General features: G+C 45.4%; 1 protein-coding gene across 4 annotated transcripts in view; it reads right to left on the reverse strand.

Annotated features, from left to right (window-relative positions):
• The window catches only part of ZNF697 (zinc finger protein 697), a 29,543-nt gene extending 7,109 nt beyond the window's left edge, over positions 1 to 22,434 (reverse strand). For 2 of the 4 annotated variants that reach the window (XM_057720762.1, XM_057720758.1), the window contains exon 1: positions 22,285 to 22,434. The gene's annotated coding sequence lies outside the window, so the exon portion shown is untranslated. Of the gene's footprint in view, positions 1 to 200; positions 280 to 2,239; positions 2,380 to 22,284 lie in introns of those variants that run through there. The other 2 variants (XM_057720759.1, XM_057720761.1) reach the window with 2 other exon arrangements.
• Positions 22,435 to 22,776: the final 342 nt, after the last annotated feature.

The following is a 22,776-nucleotide window of genomic DNA, read 5'->3' on the forward strand; positions in this document are numbered from 1 at the left end:
ATTTTTATTTGTCAATTATACCTCAGTAAAGCTGGGGACCGGGGGGTGGGGGTGGGGGGTAGTCGGGTACCTTGCCCTCCTCAAACCCACAGCAATTTTGTGAGGATTTTAGCTAACTATGAGGGGGCCTCTAAGGAACCAGAGGAAAAGTACTTTCAAGACACGAGAATAACAGAAGCATCGGTACACTAATTTCTTACCTAAGACCGTGTCACCAACGGCAGCAGCACCCTGCCACTGCAGTGAGGATCTCCTACTTTCCTGTGAGCAATGAGCTGAGTAATGCAAGCTTTAGTAGGTCTGTTGGGGGTGGGTGGAAGAGATGCAGGAACCCTCGGTATTAGAAGCCATCTCTATAGCCTGATTATATTTTTGCCTTATTATATACTTTAATTGTAGACAGCCCTTAACAGGAACATTCCCTGGCACAATTGGTAACCGCTCTACAGAACAGGTCAATATGTGAGTACTAGGGAGAAGATGACATCAGATTCCTAAACCTTTTGTAGATGTCAGGTTGACGTTTCAAATGTATAGGACGCCCTGCCAAGACTGAGCAGTTGAGCCAAAAAAAATTGACTTGGGCCATCTATCACTCTTACAGCTTAGCTCAAGGCAGCAAAGCAGTTTATAGGTCAAGGATCTTGGACTGACTTTGAAGTGTCCAGCTCTCTCTCTGCCTCGGCAGTCCCCAAACAGGACTTGCAAGAATATGGCCGAGCAAGGTGTCCCTACCTCGGCTTTTCCTGCCTGCCTGCGCTGAGAGGGCTTCCCAGAGGCAGCCCCAGCTCTGCGACTCTTTCGGCGTGGAAAGCAGGAGTTACGGACAGCAGCCATTCCGGTGCGGCCAGCCTTCCTCTGGAGCCCAAGGCAAGTCAATTAACCTCTCATTGTTTCAGTGTTCTCATAATGCAAGGAGGATAATACTACTTAACCTTTCACACAGGGAGGATGTCAGAAGGAAACATTAAAAAGCACTTTGGAAAATACTGTGATGTGGACTTGATACTCTGAGTAGTCCAAATGTGGAATTCACATAGTATTCCCCTTTCTAAGCCCTGATGCCATTCCAGCACACTTCAAAGACACACCAGCCCCTCCATAATTCTGGCAGATTCATGGCCCTGAATAGCACTTTATATCCTTTCTGAGAGCTGATGATATACTCCCTAGATTAGAGGGAAACATCAAACCTGTCTCTTAAACATCACAGGAAGATGGTTGGATTGAAGATGGTCAGTCAGCAGTGTCTGGGAACACAGCTGAGTCCCGTTAGAATGTATAACTGTTTAAAATCCCAGGTCCCAAACACTCAGGATTAGGATGTAGGAGAAAATCCCTTTTAAGCCATAAACCTTTTAAGAGGTCTATCCCACAAGGGACTATTGACCCCAAGTCACTTCTACCCATCACTCTCTTGCCTCCTGGAGCTCAGACTCTATAGACAAGTACATCCCTTGAGTCAGCATATATATAATACACCCCAAAGATGGAGGGTAGGGAGGTAAGAGTAAGGTTTTCAAGCATGTGACCTATTGGTTTGCTAGTGGCTAAAAGCAGTGGAGAGGTGGGGGGGTGGTGCTTAAAGCAGACCTAATCAATGGTTTCTGCCAATCTAAGATCAGCAAGAAGAATTTTATATCAATAAAGTAAACGAATCAGATAAATATGTCACCAGAAGCTCATAAAACTAAAATGGGAAGGTATGGTACCCAGAATGGTACAGAAGTGACTGCAGCTCTCCACCATAAAGGGTGGGATTTACCCTGGGAAGCAGGAAAGCTTAGGGTTTTACCCCTAAGCCCTTTTAAGAAGGACAGAGCGCCTTCTTAGAAAGCACCTCGGACACAGCAAAAAAGGAAGAAGCGGACTTTCTGATTTGTGATTTCTTGGGAACCAAGAGATAGTTCATACCAGAGACATTAAATAAATAAACCTTTTTTTTTTTTTTTTTTTTTTTAGATTTAAGTGGGGAGAGGTGGGGAGAGGCAGAGTCTGAGTTCTCCACTTAGGGCTGGTGCATGAAGTTCACAGTGCTGCCACGCTCAGGATTAAGGAGGCTCTGAGTTCCCGAAGGGAGCAGGTCCAGATCCTTATTCACACCAGGGGAGGGAGCATTAGGTGTGTTCTGGAAAGAGTGGGAAGCTCCTGTCTCCTAGAGAGATACATTCATGGTGCAGCACCTACTCAAATTTGTTTTAAAATGCATTATGTTAGTGCCAAATGGAAATCTGCATACCCCACAATATGGATTCAGCTCCACTCACGCCATCACATCACAGGGTTCTAGGCAGCTATCAAGTAACCGAGGAGGCTATTTAGAGGTAAGGAAAGGCAGTCACAATATATTATTAGATGAAAACTAGCCGGTTTAAAAATAATCTCATTTGTTTATTAGTATACGCACACTAGCATATATAGTTACACATGTCCACACAGGTTGAGAGAGGAAAACCAGAAGATTATTTATCAAAATGTTAAATATCTCTTGGTCACTTCTAGGGGCTTTGCATCATTTAATATTAACAGCAACCCAATGAAGCAGGGTATGATTTTCAACTTCAGAGGCAAGGAACTAGGCACCTAAGTCAAGCGATTAGCTCAAGGTCATACAAATTGTAAGTGGCAGAGCAGGGACCAAGTCCCTGCAGTCCAGCTCCAGGACCCACATTCTTAACCAGAAGCTGATGTGTTGTTTGGGATAACTTTTCCTTTTTGTGAACATCTGTATTTTCTACAATAAAGATGTATTATTATCAGCAAAAAAAGGTCAAGGTTTTCAACGTGATAAAATATATTAAAGGAAAGCCTACAATTATTCAAAAGCAGCAAAAAGGAACAGAAGGACAGAAGTTGTGCTCAGCTCAATCTAGAAAACTTAATTTTCAGAATTGTTATCTAGACACCGGTGCAACCGAAGTGTCAGTCACTAGCTGTCTAGGCACATTTTGTTCCAGCTCCTTTCCCATTCATTCTCAAAATGAGAACTAGCAACACGTTTTTCCGGAGAGGGCCAGGGTTGGCTAATTAGTATTTGGCAGGGCATTGTGATAGATTTGTGGCTAAATTGCCCTGGGTTCAAATCCGGTTCTTTATCAGCTACTTCACCTTGTGCAAGTGACTCAACCTTGCTGAACCTCAGAGTCTGCATCCTAAAAGCAAGCATGTTGCCACCTACCATAGAAAATTAGTGTAAAAGCAGCTGGCACAGTGTAGAGACACAATAAATGGTAGTTACAGTATTATGAAACTTACGGCAATGACTTGATTAAAACACACACACACCCCCCACACACACTTCTCAAGTTGGAGGTCACCTTTTCACAGCTATGTTCACTGAGAATGGCCTTTGGCAAGTACAAGCAGAACTTCCTCTGGCCTGGCCACTAAAGGCTCGATTAATGAATAGCCCACCATGTGCAGACAAGAACCAGGCAGGGGCTGGTTGCTTAGTGGACCTGGGGAGAGGGGAAAAGGTTCTGTTCCATGTTGGTGTGGAGATGCGGATAACCCATCCTGCATACGGAAAGTACACGTCTGAAGTATGCGTGCTCCAACAAATCCTGACTTCAACCATCTATAAGGAAGCTCTTCTCCCCCAGTTAGAAGGAGTCCAAGTTTAAAAGGGGGAAAAAACCAAACAGGTAATAGTGGGAGCATTCAGGCAAATAAGATCCATTCTGCATCTGGTTCTAATCCCTGAACTAGCAGTAACGAGGGAGAGCCCTGGTCTGGGCCACCACAGACACTGTGCTATGTGACTTTCAGTTAATACTTGCCCCTCTGGGCTTCTGTTCAACGCGGAGGTTGGGTGTGAATGTGCCCGGGTCCTCTTCTCCCAGTCATGTGACCAGCAGGAGCCTGAATCCAGGGAGGCATCAAGGTCGGTTTCATTAGACATGCTCAACCCCAGCTTGTTTACTTGACTCCCACAGCAAGCTGTTAACTCCCCAAGCACCCACCAGCACCACCACCACAAAACTCTTCTCTACAGTGCAGATCACTTCAGGGTGGGATCAGCTAACTTTGCCGAGACCGCTCAAATTCCAGTTTTTAGAACTTGCAATATTTTCATGTTCCTTTCTTCCTATTGCATACCACCCCCCAACTCAAAGAAGCGTAATGTTTCTAACTCTATAAATAAAGTCACCAGGCTCAAGTGCCTTCTAGACAAACTCAACTCTGTGTGAAAGATGAATCAGATCAGTCTGAAGATATTGCTAGAGCGGAAGTAAGTGTGATAAAGTGTGTTGGAAAGAAGCAGGGAGGCAGGGAATGAGGTGGGGGAAGAGGAAGTGAAGCCGGCAGCAGAGCCGGAATTAGAACTCAACCTGCCTGACTTTATTGGCATCTTCTCCCAACGGTGCCCTCTGGACCTATAGAAAGGCAAAACCCATTCCTTTCCAACGGCAAAAGCCCCACCACGTTCTGCATTCAACCTCGCTTCCTGCCAAGAGGTTGAGGGCGACAGGCACGCACCTCTCCCCCACCTCTCCCCCACCTTCCTGACAGATGAGCCCCTGGCCCTCCTTCTCTGGGGCACTGTGCACAGGACCGGAGTGTCAGGTCACCTGCTGGTGGGGATGGGAGTGCTGGAGGGCGGTGCTCGCAGCCCCCTGCTGCGTGACGACGCCCACTGGGACAACCAATGCAGCTGACCCTGCACTTGAGCCCACCCCTCTCATTTGACTCCAGTAATTCAGTGGGGTGAGCACGGAGGGTGACCCTGCCTGTTTTCCACGTGAAGAGAACTGAGGCTCATCCATTTGAGCTCCAGGTGACATAGCTCCTAGGTATTGTCATGTCACTCCCCAGCGTCTCTTGGCTCCTTGCCATGGCATTGCCTGCCTCCCCGGGTAAGGGGACAGCTGGCCAGGGCGTCCCCCCTGGAGAGGAACGGGCCCACCTGCAGCCCCTGGGCAGGCGGGATGGCCAAGCCCGGGGAGCCGCCGCCTGAGAGCAGAGGGCTCCCCGCCCCCTCCCAGACGGGACGGGGAATCATGTGCCAAGGCCACTGCCAGGTGGCCGGGCGCCAGGCCGGCGGGGCTGTCCTGTCAGGGAAAGGAAGCGGCCAGGCGGCCGGCCAGGAGCGGCTCCCACTCGGCCTCCTCCAATCTGCAGCTCCTTTCCTGTCCCCTCTGCTCTGGCGGGTCCCTTCCTTACCTCGGGCGGCTCAGACTCCCGCCTCCCCCGCAGCCCTCCGCGCTTCCTCCCTCCACTTCCCACGCCCCCTGCGAGCCACTCTCTCCCCAGGGACGGTTTCCACTGCAGAGTCCGGCAGGGACGCCAGGCTGGGTAGAATGCTGCAAAAACAATTTAAGTCTGCGGCTCCAAAGGCTGAACTCATGACCATAACTGGGGTCTAACCGGGGATTCCGGGGGGTTAATCATTTGTCAGTCTTCAAGCACCAACTGGGTAAACAGTCAACCAGCCTCTTGGAGGATACGGCCATCAGAGTCCTGCCTCCTCATGGGTGAGCCTGTGGTCAGAAAGAACGCAAAGGGCTAAGAACTCCACCGGCCATCCTGGCTGGGGATGCCTCCAGCGAGCAGGCTGAAGGTGTCCGCATCCCAGGGGGCAGCTGACTTCCCAGTCACACACCCAGACTGTCCAACCCCAAATGCCAACCTCCCAAGTGGCAGACTGCTGTGTGAGGTGCGCAGTAATTTCAGACAGGGCCAAAAGATTACTGCAGCTAAGTATTGACCACGCTCCAGACAGGAGAAGCTAAAATAATATGGTTTCCTCCTTGTGGTGACTGCTTTTTTACCGGGAGAGGGAAGCTCATTTTGAAAAAAGAGAAAGGCTCAAAACCAAGGCAACAGAGAAATCCACTTACAACCCCATTGGCCAGGGCCAGTCTGAGATTCTTTCCAATCTTCATGGTCAAGAATAGCACATACGTCCTTGGGGTCAGGCATTTCCTGTCTGTTGGTCGGGCTGGGGCCCCTGAGTTTGGCCAGAGGGCCTCAGCTTGTCACAGCTGCCAAGTCTCCGCCACCACCCCACACCTCCTGCACAAAATAAGAATTATTGTAACGCAGAGACAGATTCTAAGCGCCTTCAAAGTTAGACCATCTGCCCTCAGATGAGAAGGCACAGAAGCTAAAGGTTTTCATGTAGGCATTTACTCGTGCAGCTTTTACCTTCAACTAAAATAGAATATTCTACCTGATGCACAGAGAATCCTTCTGTTCAAGATTTTTTTCCCTGCTTTGCTTCCACCGTCTACCACCACTACCTGTGTACAGCCTCGGTGTCTTTTCTTATCTAGCACCTGGACAGTTCTCAGAAAAATTATTTTCAGATAACTCCTCAGTAGCTGGCTCAAATGTTCAATGTCTGTACCTGGTGGAATCATATACTTGGGAATCCCTTTGCTGAAGCTTCTTCCACAGATAGGAACTTGAGGCTCAGAGAGGGAAAGTGACCAGATCAGAGACTGAAAGGCAGTTTGCTAGAAAAGTTATGGCCAGAGTCTCAATTTTCCGATGGCTTCTCCAGTGATCTTTTCGTCTCTTTAATATAAAACATCACTTCAGAAACAGACAGCCAAATAAATTTGGGGCATGTACTTATCTTCCTCCCCCCCCCGCCCCCGCCACTATCTGTCAGGGTTCTCCAGAGAAACAACCAATAGGATGTGTATAGAGAAAGAGACGTATTATAAGGAATTGGCTAGTGTGATGACGGAGGGTGGCAGGCTCAAAATCCACATGGTGGGCCCGCAGACTGGAGACTCAGGAGAACTCGTGCTGCAGTTCCAGCCTGAAGGCTGTTTGCTGGAGAACTCCTCCGTGCTCAGGGGAATCAGTCCTTTTGTTGTATGTAGGCCTTCAACTGATTGGATGAGGCCTACTCACATTACGGAGGTCAATCTGCTTTCTGATTTTTAAGTTTACCCATTTAAATGTTAATCTCATCCAAACACTGGGTCACAGAAACACCCAGAAGAATGTTTGACCAAATATCTGTGTACCCACTGTCCCAGCCAAGGTGACACATAAAACTAACCATCACGTACACCGTAGTTAAAAAAAACACAGTCTACAATAATCCCATCCTACGTAGAAATTTACATAAAACCATTACTATGTGTAGAGAGTGGGATGGGATCGCAGGGTGTATGCACTGTAGAAGACAGCAGGGAAGAATCAAAATTAATCTTAATTAAAGATCTACAGACACATATGTGTGTACAGGCACATCCCCCCCCCACCAGAAAGAGATGCAATTTAATAATCTTTCACTGAAAATAAAGACAAAAAAAGAAAAAAAAAAGAAAAAAAATAATCTTTCACTGAAGGCAAAAGAGAAAACAGAAGGCACAGGGGGTGTGTGTGGGATATGGGAGTTAACAAACAGCTTTGTTCTGGGAGAGCTGATGTTGGAATCCCTCGTTAAGGCTACCAGAGTGGGTCAGGTGACCTCAGGAAGTCTTTTCCAACCCAGATGATTCTGTGATCATATTTCCACTGGAATGAAGAGCTCTCAAGAGAATGTTCCTCACAGTGAACAGGGAGAGAGAAATGTTGGGACCAAAGGGTTCGAGGCATACATTCAATCACCTGAGTTTCCCACTGCAAATCTGACAAGAAAAACGGCTCTTCCAATTCTCTGCCTAAAATAACTGTTTGGTGTCGTTGATGAAGAATGGCTGGCGTGTTCCAGCCCAGTTCATTTCAGCAGTGGGTAAGTGACTCCTCTGCATATAATCCACTAAAGTGTCTTCCAACAATGAGAAAGTGAGAATAAAAATGGAGAGATGTCACCTGATGCTTCAATGTTCCTGTCTGATGAAATTTTAAACTCTGTAGCTAGATTGTTCTCAGCATAAAGTGAAACATTTACATACACTTAAGTACATGTTTTACAAAATTATGCATTTGTGTTACTCTTATTTCCTTAAAAATAACAGTATCAGCAAAGCCAAGATTATAGGAAAATATGAGACAAAATCCAGTTTCTTCAAAAACGATAGCAAAAATGGCAAGAAACAAAAAAGGGAAATGTACAAGTCAAAACACTTGAGATGTATCAACCAACCTCAACGTATAGACCTTATTTGAATCCCAACTGAAATAAACAAACTACAAAAACAAATTATAAGACAATTGTGGACTTGTGAATAAAGATTAGATATTTGATATTGAGGAATTACTCTTGTGTTTTTAAGAAATACATTAGAAAATATTTACAGGTGAAATGCTATGTCTGGAATTTGCTTCATATGAAATGATAAGTCTGAAATTCCAGGACAGAGGGGGAGAAGTAGGGATGTAAGTGAAACAAGATGGGTATATACTGATCACTGCTGAAGCTGGGTGGTGGTATATAGGACTTTACTTTTGTATTTGCTAGAAAACTTATTAATAAAAGTCTAAAAATAGAAAACATAAATCATTTTTTCTGAAATTTAAGGTTGATTATATTCATTTACATTCTGAGCAGACCATAATAAAATGTCAGTGACTTCCACAAAAGGATTGGTCTGCTTTTTACAAAGTATACCAAATCAGGAGTGATTACAATGCTTAATATTGAATAGAGCTCACGGGTATTGAGGGGAGAGGCAGTGGGGAAAAGAGATGAAAGAAATTTAAGTTTCATGCATTTGAGTCTCTTGTTTTCTTTTTATGAGACAGAGGGACAGCTGTTATATACAAAATAGAATCAGAAAACTATTTCCGCTTTCATCTACTTGCATATTTCCCAAGGACTCAAAGAAGGATTCTGCCACAGTCAGCGCTTGTTTATTTCTACCATTAGTTCAGCAACTCTACACTCAAGAAGGAGGGGAGGGAATTTCCTGGTGGCCCAGTGGTTAGGACTCTGTGCTCTCACTGCCCAGGGTCCAGGTTCAATCCCTGGTTGGGGAACTAAAAATCCCACAAGCTGTGTGGCATGGCCAAAAAAAAAAAAAAAATAGAGGGAGAGGAAATAAACCTGGCTGGGGGCCCTGATCATGATGCCTCTGTAAGAGGAATGCTTTATCCCCAGGAAAATCAAGCTGACAAAATGATGTGAGGGTCTGACAGATTGTCCATTGATAATTGGCCAACTCCAGAATGATGGTCTAAGGGGATAAAAAAATGTGTGTAGATGAAAAGGAACTAACACACTAGTGATTTATGAAAATGTGATCTCCATGAGATGAACCCTGGCAGGAACAGAAATTACTTTATTAGCCCAAACTGAGAACTTTTAGTGTCCTTCTCAGGTAAACACTAGGGATGCCATCCAAATATACTCACACATTACAAAGAGAACAGCTAGAAGATATCATGTTCCCACTTTATGTTGGAAACCAAAAGCTTGCAGATAGTTTCCATTTTAGGCAAAGGTACATGGTAAGTCTATGCACGGAAGCAGTGACAGGAGACAGCTTTCATCCAGGCAGTGAGGCGTCTGTCTCAAGAAGGAGGTCGGAGTGTCCAGGGCCCACTCACAGCTTGAACACCACAGATCCTAAGTCAGTCGTCGGGCTCAGGCTGCTTGGGTTCCTTACGTCCTTTGCCTCAGTTCCTGGCATTTCCTGGAAAGAGCAGCAGTCCTATACAAGCTTGTAAGCAGAATAATGATATTTTTCTTAGGCCTGGGTTCTTAGCCTGAGGGCCTTCAGAGTCCATGAACTCCCTGATACCTTATGTGATACCTCTTCTGATGAGAAGGCCCACAGCTTTCCCTTGGGCTCTGAAAGGATTCACGGCACAAAAAAACTAAACAAAACCCCTGCTATAAAGCACTATTACAGAGGATTCATAATACATTCCTATCGTTTCAGAAATCATCCAGAGCGGTTTTGGGCAAGGTGAGTAAGAGCAATTTCCCCACTACACGCTACGAGATCTTTCGATGGGCCGGTGGGGAAAAAAAGATAGTAACAGTAAACCCCAAATCAGGCGGCAGCACAGACAAAAACAGCAGTAAGTTTCAAAGGGGACGGAGCAGAATGAGGGACCTGGCAAATGCAACCTGCCTGCTCCAGTTTGCTGATTTAGTCTAGCACCCTATCTTACAGGTGAGTCAGGCAACAGAGACCCAGAAAGGTTAAGTGAATTACCCATGAGTACACCAGTTGAGGACAGACAGCAGCCTAAATCACTGGCATCTCAACTTTTTGCTCCAATCCCCCCTTTTGCAAAAAAAAATTTTAAATCTCCTTCGCATATCTAGTTACATACCTTTTTTTTTTTTAATGCTTGGTATTTTTATTGTGTTCACTCAAGTGGGATCTTAGTTCCCCAACCAGGGATCAAACCCATGCCCCCTGCCGTGGAAGCATGGAGTCGTGACCACTGGACTGCCAGGGAAGTCCCCCCATCCCCTTTATACTCAACCCAACATAGCCCATGTTGCTTGGCTGAAACACTCAGGCTGGCAACTTGGGCTCCGGCATCAGTAGTTCATCTGCTTCTCAATTTCCTAATCACTTGTGTTATGTGGCAGGTGCACTGAGAGGATGTTGCTCTTCAAGCCTCTAACACACTGCCTCTCTGGGATGTAGCTAATTTATACAAGTTTGACCCGGGGTTTATGGCTCCCATCAGCTGCTTATTTGGGCAATGAATCAAAGCACATTAATCAAGCCATAACCTACCCAGGACACAAAACGCTTAGTTAATCCTTCTCGTCTCAAAAGAAAATGAATTAAAATCTGGCCAAAGTCACCAACTCATTCAAGAGTGTCAGCAGTCATCCTGCCTGCAAATACAGAATAACATGGAAATACCCAGATGAAGAAGAGGACTCTGGGAGTAACACAAACTCCCCAGTCACACTAAGAGACAATTAAGGAAGAGTACCACCCACCCATGCTCATCCAACATGGCCCATGACTACAAACACAGTTTCTCAGATTCATCCTCTTCTCTACCATATCTTTTTGCTTGTTTGAATAGCTTTGCATTCTCTGTGTGGGAGGTGGTGCAGAAGTGGGCCAGGTGGCAGGAACAAGCCAACCACAAGCTAAATGAAGAGACTCCATCCACAGATAATGAGAGACTCTCACAATTTTTCTGTCGAAAATTTCTTTAAAGGATCCTTCATTTTACAGATAAGGAAAATGAGGACAAGAGAAGACAAGTGCCTTGTTTGAATTCACAAAGGTAGTGATCGGTGGCAGAACTGGGACTACCACTCATGTTACCTGATTCCTTTTAAGTACAATCTCCCCTGCACCAGACTCTCCCAACCATCTCTGTCCTCTTCATGGGTTTAGTGCTCTGGCTTTGCGGATAGCACTTCATTGATGCTACCTTCTTCCTTCCTTTTTTTCTTGTTCTCTACTGGACCCTTACCTTTTTCCCCTATTTTGATTTTAAATATTTTTTCCTTTAAAAAACGTAAAAGATATTCCTCAAACTTAACTTCATGTGATCTTCAGAAATAATCTCTGAATTAGCAGGTTTTGGATTATCTACCGTCTTTCTTAGAGAAAAACAGACATCTCGTTGGCCAGAAAAAAGCAGTCGTTTTGAATTAACATTGATTTAATGGAGTGTTATGGTAAACATTTGATAATTCCATGTGCTTGGTACAGCATTTGAAAAAGAAGTCATCATAAAAGAGACAGTTGGAGAGAAAAAGTCTATGCAGCATCAACCTGAACAATTAGTACTATGTCATTTTTTTTAAGATTTATTTTATTATTTTTTTATTTATTTTATTTTTGGCTGCATTGGGTCTTCACTGTGGTGCGTGGGCTTCTCATTGTGGTGGCTTCTCTTGTTGTGAGCACAGGCTCTAGGCACACAGGCTTCAGTAGTTGCAGTGCATGGACTCAGTAGTTGTGGCACATGGGCTTAGCTGCTCTGCAACATGTGGGATCTCCTCAGCCCAGGGATCGAACCCATGCTCCCTGCATTGGCAGGCGGATTCTTAACCACTGTGCCACCAGGGAAGCCCTACTATGTCATTTTAAAAATAATTTTTAAAGACTTTTAAAAAAATTTAAACTGTGAAACTCTCTCATTGAAAGGAGACTTTTTCTTCTGCAGGTACTTTTCTTTTTCATTTTTTAAATGCCTAAAGCTAATTATCAAACAATATTTACATTTCCTTCTGCAGTGCCATTTTTTTGGCCAGCGTGTCTTATAGGCTATCAGGAAAAGGAGGGCTGATGTCAGTGAGCCCTGATAAATTCTTACATCATCACCACACACATCAGTTTCCTTGTGAACCATGGGTTTCCCAGGTGTGACCCATCTCAGTAGCTCGTAGTCACTGCTAGCATTTAGTCTGGCTCACATCAATATCAGCTATAATTTTCCATCTTCCAATCCAGTAGTCAGTCTCTCTCCTTTGATCTCACCATCAACACTGTAAAGTGCTGGGCATATATAATTGGGACTCGATAAATGACTATAGAAATCCCATTCAGATGCTGTGCTTGAAATTCTCTCCTTCCTTAGCATCCAAAATATTGCACTGTCCTAGTCTCTCTCTACTCACAATACCTTCCTGCCCTGCTCTTCTTATCTCCTAAAACAGGTCAACTTTCCAGGTTTTGGTTTACATTTTCTTCTCCCTCTCCTCTCAATCGTTTTGTCCCTTCCCCTAGTTTTCAAGAAATACCTGCTCTGTCTGTAGATACCATGAATGTGAAAACCCACCCCCCCACCCAACCCCTGACCTGTACTCCAGGTCCACGTTTCTAATGACGCACTAAGCATCACAACTGAGGAGATTTAACACCCCTTCTATCCTGAAGTGCTGCCCTATATGTTACATGGGACACAGGACAGAAGGCAGACCAAATGAGGGGAAAGCACATGTTAAGGCATCAACAGACCTGGTTTCAAACAGAAGTTTGCCAGTTATATACTGGATGCTCCTAGGACAGTTATTCACCAATTTGAGTCTTAGTTTCCTCATCTATACAATGGGAAAAACAAGTTACCTTGAAAGGTTGTTGAAAACACTAAGTGAAATTCCATTTGTAAAGTCATATTGAAAAACATTAGTTTTCCTCGCAAATCTTCATCACAAATCAGCTCCTCCAAACAGCGCCTGTTTCTGTTAACGCCTCTCTGTTCTTACTCAGGAGGTTCAAAACCCTGGAGTCAAGTTTGACCCCTCTCTCACCCCTTTCAATCAAAGCAGCTGCCAAGTCCTTCCTTTTACTTCTCTCAATTTTCCATTATCACTGCAGTAAACACTCTTTAGCAGTTACATGGACCTACATATCACTGCTGGATCCAGCTTTAAAACATAGTTGCCCCTTCATTTAACCTCCTGCTCAGAGACCTCTGTCTCTGCCATTGTGTTCCAAGAAGCACAAATTCCAAGCCCTGGACAATGCAGCCCAAAGCTCTCTAACCCCTCCCTGACTTCTGCCTGCTAACCTCAGCCAAAAAGGGATGCTCTCAGCCTCCCAGAAGGCACCCTATGTTTCTCGTCTCTTGCCTTGCTGTTCTTTCTCAAGAAACAGTTTGACGCAGTCTCTCCTTTCCTGGAGGGAAGCAATACCCGTAGTGGTTAAAAGCTCAGATTCTGGAGCCAGACCACCTGTGTGAATCCAGTCTCTAGCTCTGTGCGTTGCTCGACCTCTTTGAGCCTGGGCTTTTTCATCCATATGATAGGGAAAACAATTGTATCTACCTTATCGGATTAGTGTTAAGGGCCCAGAAAGAATTATTATTATTTCACTTTGTGTGGTTCTTTATGGTACTTTTCCTTATCTCATTCTGCCTAATGTTAGTTTTTAAAATACAGTCATAGTTTTAATAATTTGTACCTTATTGTTTACTCTCTCTCCCTCCCTACCACCTCCCAACTGTAAGTCCCGGTGGGAACACACTGCTTTATGCACTTCCATAATTCCCCACAAAATGAGCCCTCAAATAGTTCTTTATTTTTCTTAAATTTATTTTATTCAAGTGTAGTTGACTTACAGTGTTGTGTTAATCTCTGCTAGACAGCACAGTGACTCAGTTACACATATATATATATTCTTTTTCATATACTTTTCCACTATGGTTTATTACAAGATCCTGACTATAGCTCCCTGTGCTATACAGTAGGACCTTGCTGTTTATTCATCCCATATATACTAGTTTACATCTGCTGATCCCAAATTGTCAAATAGTTCTTTAAATGGATAAAGTCAGGGATAATTATTTCTCTCCTTCAGTCTCAAAATGAAGAACTAACACGATCAGGAAACCTAATAATCTGGCCAAGATCACATCAGGTAAGGCAGAGCCCTGGAAACAACCTAGCTCTCCTAACTGGATCCAATAACCTGTCAGCACCAGGAGCCAAGCACGCTTAATTATCCTGCTAAATAGGTAGGTGTGATAGAAAGTGGTGATTAGCTTCAGAAGTTAGACAGAACATTCTCAAAAAAGAATCCTGCATCCCATGGCCAAATGTCAGCACCCCTCGTTGGCATCAAATAGTCCTGTGCGTGTCCTGCCTCCTCTCCAAGGCTGTAACACTCAACTCAGCTGTGCGAAGAACAGAGGTGGCCCAGAGCTGTGTCTGGATTTGTGGTGGGAAATGGTCCTGGGCTCTCCTAGTCGGACAGGACAACCCCACAGCAGAAATTTATTGTGGATGAAAAAAGACCAACATCCAACTTTTACAAAGTAGCTGGAGACTAAATAAGAAGTTGCTTGGGAAGAGAGGGCAGCAGGGAGTACGATCAAATACAGGAGAAGTTTGTGATTATTGTTAGAGTGTCTACTCAGACCAAAGTTTATTCTCTAGCAGTTTTCAAGGGCTTTGTGTTCTGTTTTGTTTTCTTGCTCTGACAGGAAGGGAATGCATGTCTTGATTTCTCATTTATAATCATCAGCCTAGAAAACCCTTTTCCTCAGGGTCCATAATTAAGCTATGAGACACACGTAGGCTAAGTTTTTTTAAAAGGGTTCATGCCACATAGTAAGTAGGTGACCAGAATTATTTACCAAGCCACTAATTCAGTCAACAAACACAAGTACCTATGAGGGAGTGGGGAAAGAGAAACAAAGGAGTTCCTATAATAACTGCCCCCAAGCTAGTTGAGGCTGGGGCCACAGTCTGGTTAAATATAATTGACATTTACCTTATTTTTTAAAAAGTAGGGGAGCGCTTCTTCAAGTTTATTTCACATTTTGGTCCCTCATTTCTGGGGTAAATTGGTTTTATATTAAAATAGATCTAGTACACTCATACTTTCCCAAAAGAAAAGGATAGGAAAAGTTCATTTATATATATATCTATATATATCTATATATATATACATGTATATATATATCAAGAGAATGAGAAGATAAGCCACAGGCTGGGAGAAACTATTTTCAAAAGAGGTATCTGATAAAGGACTGTTATCCAAAATACACAAAGAACTCTGAAACTCAACAATAAGAAAATGAACAACCTGATTTTAAAATGGGCAAAAGATCTAAACCTACACCTCACCAAAGATACAGAGACGACAAATAAGAAATGCAAAGACGCTCAACATCACATGTCATTAGGAAACTGCAAATTAAAACAATGAGATACCACTACACACATGTTAGAACAGCAAAACATCCAAAACACTGAAAACACCAAATGCTGGTCAGGATGCAGAGGAACAGGAAACTCTCGTTCACTATTGATAAGAATGAGAAATGATACAATCACTTTAAAAGATGGTTTGGCAGTTTCTTACAAAACTAAGCATACGCATGCCATAAAATCCAGCAGTTATATGCCTGGCAATTTATGCAAATAAGTTGAACACGTCTCCACACAAAAACATGCACATGGAAGTTTACAGCTTTATTCCTAACTGCCAAAACTGAGAAGCAACTGAGATGTCCTTCAGTAGGTAAGTGGATAAATCATGGTAGGTAGAAACAATGTTATTCAGAGCTAAAAAGAAATGAGCTATCAAGTCATGAAAAAACACAGAGGAAACTTGAATGCATATTACTGTCAAAGAAGCCAATCTGAAAAGGCTACATATTGTATGATTCAAACTATATGATATCCAAGAAAAGGTGAAACTATGGAGACAGGAACGAGAGCAGTGGTTGCCAGGGGTCAGAAGGGAGGGAGGGGTGATTAGGCGGAGCGCTGAGGATTCTTAGGGCAGTGAAACTATTCTGTAGGATGCTACAATGGTGGATACATGTCATTATACGTTTGTCCAAATTTATATAATGTACAACAGCAACAGTGAATGGTAAAGTAAACTATGGACTTTGGGTAATAACGATGTGTCCATAGAGGTTTGTCGATTTTAACAAACATACCACTCTGGTGTGGGATGTTCACAGTTGCGGAGGCTGTGCGTGGCGGGGGAGGGGTGCAGCAGGGAGCTTAAGGGAACGCTCTGTACTTTCTGCTCAGTATTGCTGTGAGCCTAAAACTGCTCTAAAAAATAAAGTCCATTTTTAAAAAATTATATATGTACACATAAAAGATCCTTTCTGCAGCTTATATCACCTATACGCATACACCCTTTGCCACACCTCATTATAAAAAACTGGCAGTGCCATTATATTAGGAACGAATCAAAGTGAAATGTTTCCAAATATAACACATCCATTCATTCAACACATTTTTTTGAACACTTACCATGTGCTACCCGTTATGCTGAGTTCTGCCTTGTGGAGATGACATTCTAATGACATCATTTTTAAAACCCATTGCTTTCAAAACCACCTACTGCTACCAGAAATCACTGTCAGTACCGGCTAGAGGGATTGTTTTTTTAAAAAGTGATTTGTTGAAATTCACCGACGTTCCTAAGTGTGGGGAAAAAAGGTCAATAACTGGAAAGGTGTTCTCCCCAGAGTGCCCTATCTAAGCGTGTTCAAGCATCGAAGATGAGCGAACCCCGTGAACAGGCAGGACCCTGAGACCAAAGCGATGCGTCTCTTATTGATAAAACCCAGAAAGAATGGTTCCTGTTTTGTAAGTTTGGGTAAGATTGTGACAAAGTTCTCAGAAGGAAATATATCTAAAATGCCTCTCTGAATGAATGTAGGCCCTTTCTGCTTAACTATACACATTTTAGTAAATGAGAGCTGCGTGCACTTGACCCAGACTTGACCCTCTGCAGGAAGGGGAAACTAGAGAATTGCAGGTGGCCCAGCGCACACCCGGCTGGAACACTGTTGCTAGCCCCTGGATGCACTGTGCGTGACTTGCTGAACAAGTGCAGGGACCCCAAGAACTGTCCTATCCTCATTTAAAATGACTAATGTGCTTATAACAAGCCTTGCACACTGCATTCTTACCGAGGCTTCCAAAGCGCTGTAGGGCCTTGAGGTCAGGGAAAGAGAGGGCTTAGTCAGCCTCAGGAGGTGGGTTCAATCTTGTGGCAAGTAAAAGCCTCTTCACCCAAAGAGGAGAGGCTGCTGATCTTTTTAGCATCCCCATTAATACATGATGCAATAAAGCCCAATTCCATACCCTACACAAATCATGCTACTCTTCTCAGAGGTAAAAACAGAAGGAACAGGACTTCCCTGGTGGTGCAGTGGTTAAGAATCCACCTGCCAATGCAGGGGACACAGGTTCGATCCCTGGTCTGGGAAGATCCCACATGCCGTGGAGCAACTAAGCCCATGCACCACAACTACTGAGTCTGCGCTCTAGAGCCCTTGGACCACAACTACGGAGCCCACGTGCTGCAACTACTAAAGCCTGAGCAACTAGAGTCCGTGATCTGCAACAAGAGAAGCCACTGCCATGAGAAGCCCGAGTACCCCAAGCAAGAGTACCCCCACTCACAGCAACTGAAGAAAGCCCACATGCAGCAACAAAGACCCATCGCAGCCAATAAATAAATAAATGAATTCATTTAAAAAAAAAAAAAAAACAGAAGGAGCTATCTTCCTTCCTCATCCCAGCCTTTTTTTTTTCCTTCCATATCTGCAGAAGCAGAGAAACCCCTCCAATTTTCTCTGATGTGCGGCAAAGAGGCCTTTCCTAGGAGATATGGTAGAAGGTGTGCATGACAGCAAGGGGGAAGGTACTGAAGCAATGGCCCCACCCATGCTATCCAACATCAATAAAATACCATCATCATTTAGCACTGATCAAGCTGGGTACAACTCCACAGTCCACAGATCTGCTCTCACATATTTCTTGAGGGTGCTTACTTTTGGGGGCAGTCATACGGAAAGGATGAAAATTAACTAAGAAAATGATCCTCTGATCCCTCTCCTACAAATCTGGCAAACATGCAAATGATGTTTCATGCCTCCATTTTTGCATTTTGAGTCATTACCAATTCATCATCAACTCACAGTTCCTGAAAGCCCACCATATGCTGGGCTGTGTTCTGGACATGCAGTCCCCGCCGTGTGCAGAGAATATGCAAATATTCCAGCACACGGTGGGGGCTCATTCAACTGCACATCCATCAGAAGACACTGAGCCTCAGGTACTTCAGACAACGAGAAAGGTTAGAGGAGGGGCGGAATGTGGCCTGGAGTGGTCAAGAAAGGCTACCCAGGAGGGGTGAGACTTGGCCTGGAGGGAGAACAGAAAGAATTCAGATAGGCTGAGAGAAAAGGGAAAAGAATTCCAGGTAAACAGTTCTGTGCCCAAAGGTCTTGTTACAGATTCTGAACCTGGTCTTTCCAAATGGGATTATGAGGGCATAAAAATAATGAATTTATGAAAAACCAGAGCCTCTCACACGAGACCCATTAGGATGCATTTAGAAGCCCAACAATATTCCGGGAAGGAAATCTGGAAAATGAAGGACCTTAGAGGAAGAAGGAAGAGATCCAGCAGTTTTCTCCCAGGGAAAACAAAGACCCACCCATTCTGAACAGGCTCAAGAGTCAACAGACCTAAATTCCAGTCTATCTCCAGAATCTGGGACTCTAAGCAAGATTCTTAAGTTCTCTCTGAGCCCCAGTTTCCTCCTTTCTAGAACAGAGATAATAATATGTCAACCATCAGAATAAGGCAATGCATAGAAATTCTCTAGTTCAATACTTGATACGTAGAAAAATAGTAACTCTTGTCATCAGGTGAAAAAGAATAAAAAAAATTCCAGTTAGAGGTAAATGAACGACTGCAAAACTGCAAAGTCTTTAAGGAATGTTTGAAAGCCTGATCTGTCTTGCCCGCCTACATGCCGCATTTTAATCCTAGAAGACTTTGGGGGCTATAAAAATCAAAACAACATGACGGGAGTCAGTGGCTTAGTTGCAAATAGCAGGATGACCTTGTAACTGCTCCTTGCTAGAAAGCACACTGCACCTTCACAATTGAGAAGAAACCGTTACCTTCTTCAGTCTAGGAACATGATAAAAGTCATTGGTTATCCCCTTGGGATTAATCCATTCCATACTCTGCCTACAGAGTTTGAAAATTTAGGCTGGCAAAGAACCTATTCAACACACTTTTAATGAGTGTCTTTGTATTAGAAACTGTGATAGATATATTTAGGGCCTCCTAATGCAAGAACAAAAAGAAAAACTCTAGATGCTTTTGAGTCAAAACTGCAATGAATCCTCACAGGTCTATGAGAAAGGCTTCTTCCTCTACAGAAAAAGACAGAGATAAATTGAGATGTATGCATTCTTTCAGTTCTTTCATTCATTTCTTCATGTCTTTCAATTAACATCTTTGTGCACTTGCTAGGTATAAAGTACAGGGTAGAGAGCCATTGCCCTCAGGGGGGAGCCATTTTGAAGGGGAGGAAGAAAACATCTAACTATCACATGGCAGACCAGAGATGGGTGTCACCCAAAGGATGCAAAGTACCATGGAGATGAATTCATTGTGCCTGGGAGGTCTAGGAAGACTTCTACAAGACTTGTGCATCAGCTGGGCTAGGATTTGGAGAAAATAATCAGGGCAGTACAGGGAACCCAACAGGCATGGAGTTCAACTTGATGGAGACACATGGGTGGAAGAATGTCTGTTGCATCTTGGAATAGGAAGCTATTTGCTGCAAGAATGGATAGGTAATATGAGGTGGCCCAGATTCAGTGGAGAACAGAGGTAGGTAAGCATTGAATTGTTAAGGGTTTTGAATGCCAAACTTAGGAGTTACCATTCTGATTACATTAACACTACATAGTATGTACTAAGAGGAGGGGAAATGAAGAAAAAGAAAAAAGAAGTAGGATCTTAGATCAAAGGAAAAGCCCAAGTAGCATTAACATAGGTTCAGGCTCCAGACCTCTTAATGACATTGCAGTTTGTTTGGTTTTTTTTTTTTCACTCTACATGACCAAGCAAGGTCTTTCTTGTCTTAATTTATCATCTTTAACCAGCTTTAACCCTTTCTCCTTGCCTTAACATACATTAGAAATTGGGCAAATATGTAAATTCTGAGGACACCGAAAGAGCTTTTGGGGGAGGGAGAGGAAATATGATGTAACCCCATCAGCCTTAGTCATCCAACCTTCAGCGAGGTCACCCCTCCCAGGCCAATTCAGCTACATCACCGCTTGTTCTGTCTGATTTCTTTCCACTCAGTCTCTTAATCCCAGCTGTTTTTGAAGGCCATGTATGTTTTCCTTTCTGTAAAGTAAAAGGCAGCCTGACGTCCCATGTATGACTTTTGTTCACTATGGTGCCATCATATTCTCTTTGGGGCCCAGCTAAACTTGTAACATCAAATTTCCCCCAAGGACAACCTCCACTTCCAACACACACACACACACACACAGCCAATATGTTCCAACTAGAAATCATCTTCTGAACTCACAGAGCCGTTTCTCTTCATTTCGCCACTCTCATGTCCTCAGCCTCAACAACTGGAGTTTTCCCCACTCCGTTCTCATCTCAGTCAAGATGCTTCATCTCTTCTAGAGAAGCCAGTGGAAAAGGTTTTGTTTTCCCCTACAAGCTATTCATATGGGATGCAGGGCTCTGTGCCTACCACATCATCATGAGCCTTGGGTACTCCTGCCTCACCACCCAAATGGCATCTTTAAATGTTCATCTGGCTCTTAAAATGTATTCCACTTTAAAGAATATCGCTATGTTGGCTTGTTAAGAGAAGAAGGTAAACACTTGAGTAGAGCAGTAAAATAAAGAGGGGAAGGGAAAAAGGAGACACAGAGGTGACTGAGGTGAGGGAGTTCAGTTACACAGCAGTAACGCTGGGGATGTGCTCAAAGGAGCCCACTCTCCCATCCATCACAGCTCCTCGAAGACTATTAACTTGCTAGCCATTATCCAACTGCCTTTACCACACCCTTAGTCCCATGGGAGGAGGATACTGCCACAGGAGGTGCAGAGTATTCGTGTCACCCTACAGGTAAAAGACAAATAGGCCAGCTATGAGAGCAAGGATACAACATCACCAGACTGAATCCAGCCTAATGCCCACGTAGCAATGGATGGGTGATTCACTATTTGGGGTGGAAGTGGGGGCGGTTAGGAAAAAGGAAAATCGTGGAAAGTCCCAGAGGAAGTGGTCATCTGCTTCTCCTTCTCGAAGCGTTGGCCAGAAGGTACACTAGCCATAAGGTAAACTCCACGGCCCTGTTGCCGCTGGGTCCCCCCTCAACCTCTTACTCGCCCTCTCTTCCCAACACGCACTTCACCCCGCGCCTCCACTCCCAGTCCTCAGCCTCGGCATTCTCCCTGGGTGAAGGTATCAGCTTCGCCACACCGGCAGACATGGACATTTGGGGTTGGGAAGCCTACCAGAGCTGAACGGCGACCACCCCTAGGACGGCGAACCGCTGCCCACCTACCCACTCATCCTTATTGTGCCATTTGTCCAGTCTGATGGCTGCCCAAGCCGCTGCTCTGAGTCAGGCTAGAATGGAGCGGAGAGGAAAAGGGAGAACACATTTCACAGGGACCTAAGATGACCCGCTGGCGCCCCTCGGAGTCTCCCACCCCGAGCTCCCATAGACCCGAGTGGGGCTGGGGGCGCGGACAGACAAGGCGAGGGGAGCGCAATCGGTCTCCGTCCGCAGCTGCACACAAAGCCCTTCACCTTCTCCTTGCTTCCCAAGCTCCTCCCTGGGCTTCGTTTTTCCGAGGGTCTCGGATGCCCCCTTCGGTGGTCGGCGGGACGGTCTGACTGCCTCTCCAAGCGCTGCCTCCTCCCTCGCGTCTCAGCCTCCTCTCCCCGCCCCTCGCCACAGACCCCGAAGGGAGCTCTCTTCGAGCTTGGGGGCAGCAAGAGCACCCCCGCTGCGCCGGGGGCCCCGGGGCTCTCTGCGCCCCTGGGGGAGCGGACAACGGTACAAGTTCGCCCAGCGGTTCCGCCACCCGCTCTCGGGCGCACGCCCCATCCCTGCAGCGGTCGGGTCGGGTCCCGATCAGCCCCATCCCCAGGTGGCGTGGGAGCCCAGCCACAGCCACGCTCCTACCTGCGCGGCGGCGGGCGCGGCCAGGAGCGAGGGCACCGCGCGCCCCGGCCCGAGCCCCGCGCCGCGGCGCGTCTGCCCTTGTGCTGCGGCGGCGGCGGCGGCTGCAGCGCCCGCGGGCTGGCTGGCAGACTGGCTGGTTGCCCGGCTGACTCCTCGCTGGGGCTTCCTGTAGGGCTGGACAAAGGACATTTCCTGGGAGGAGCAGGGGAATGTTCCCAGCATGCCTCGATTTGTAGTTCCCGGGGACTTCCTGCCACCACAGCAGCGAGCGCCCGGGAGGCAGCTCCGGCCAGACTAGGACCCCGGGCCTGGAGGAGAGGCGCTGCCTCCTTCCCTAAGCGCTCGCGGGAAGGGAGCGGCGGGTGGATCGGACCCTGGGCCCCGCCCCGCCGAGCGCGCCGAGCCAGCGGCTCCGGAGCGAGCGGGTCTCTGCGCCGGGGTGCCTAACCGGGGTCCTGCCGCTGAGCTGTCGCAGTGTGCGGGGGGACTGCG

This window comes from Hippopotamus amphibius, chromosome 1 (assembly GCF_030028045.1).
Source record: "Hippopotamus amphibius kiboko isolate mHipAmp2 chromosome 1, mHipAmp2.hap2, whole genome shotgun sequence".
In the NCBI taxonomy this organism is placed as follows: Eukaryota; Metazoa; Chordata; class Mammalia; order Artiodactyla; family Hippopotamidae; genus Hippopotamus; species Hippopotamus amphibius.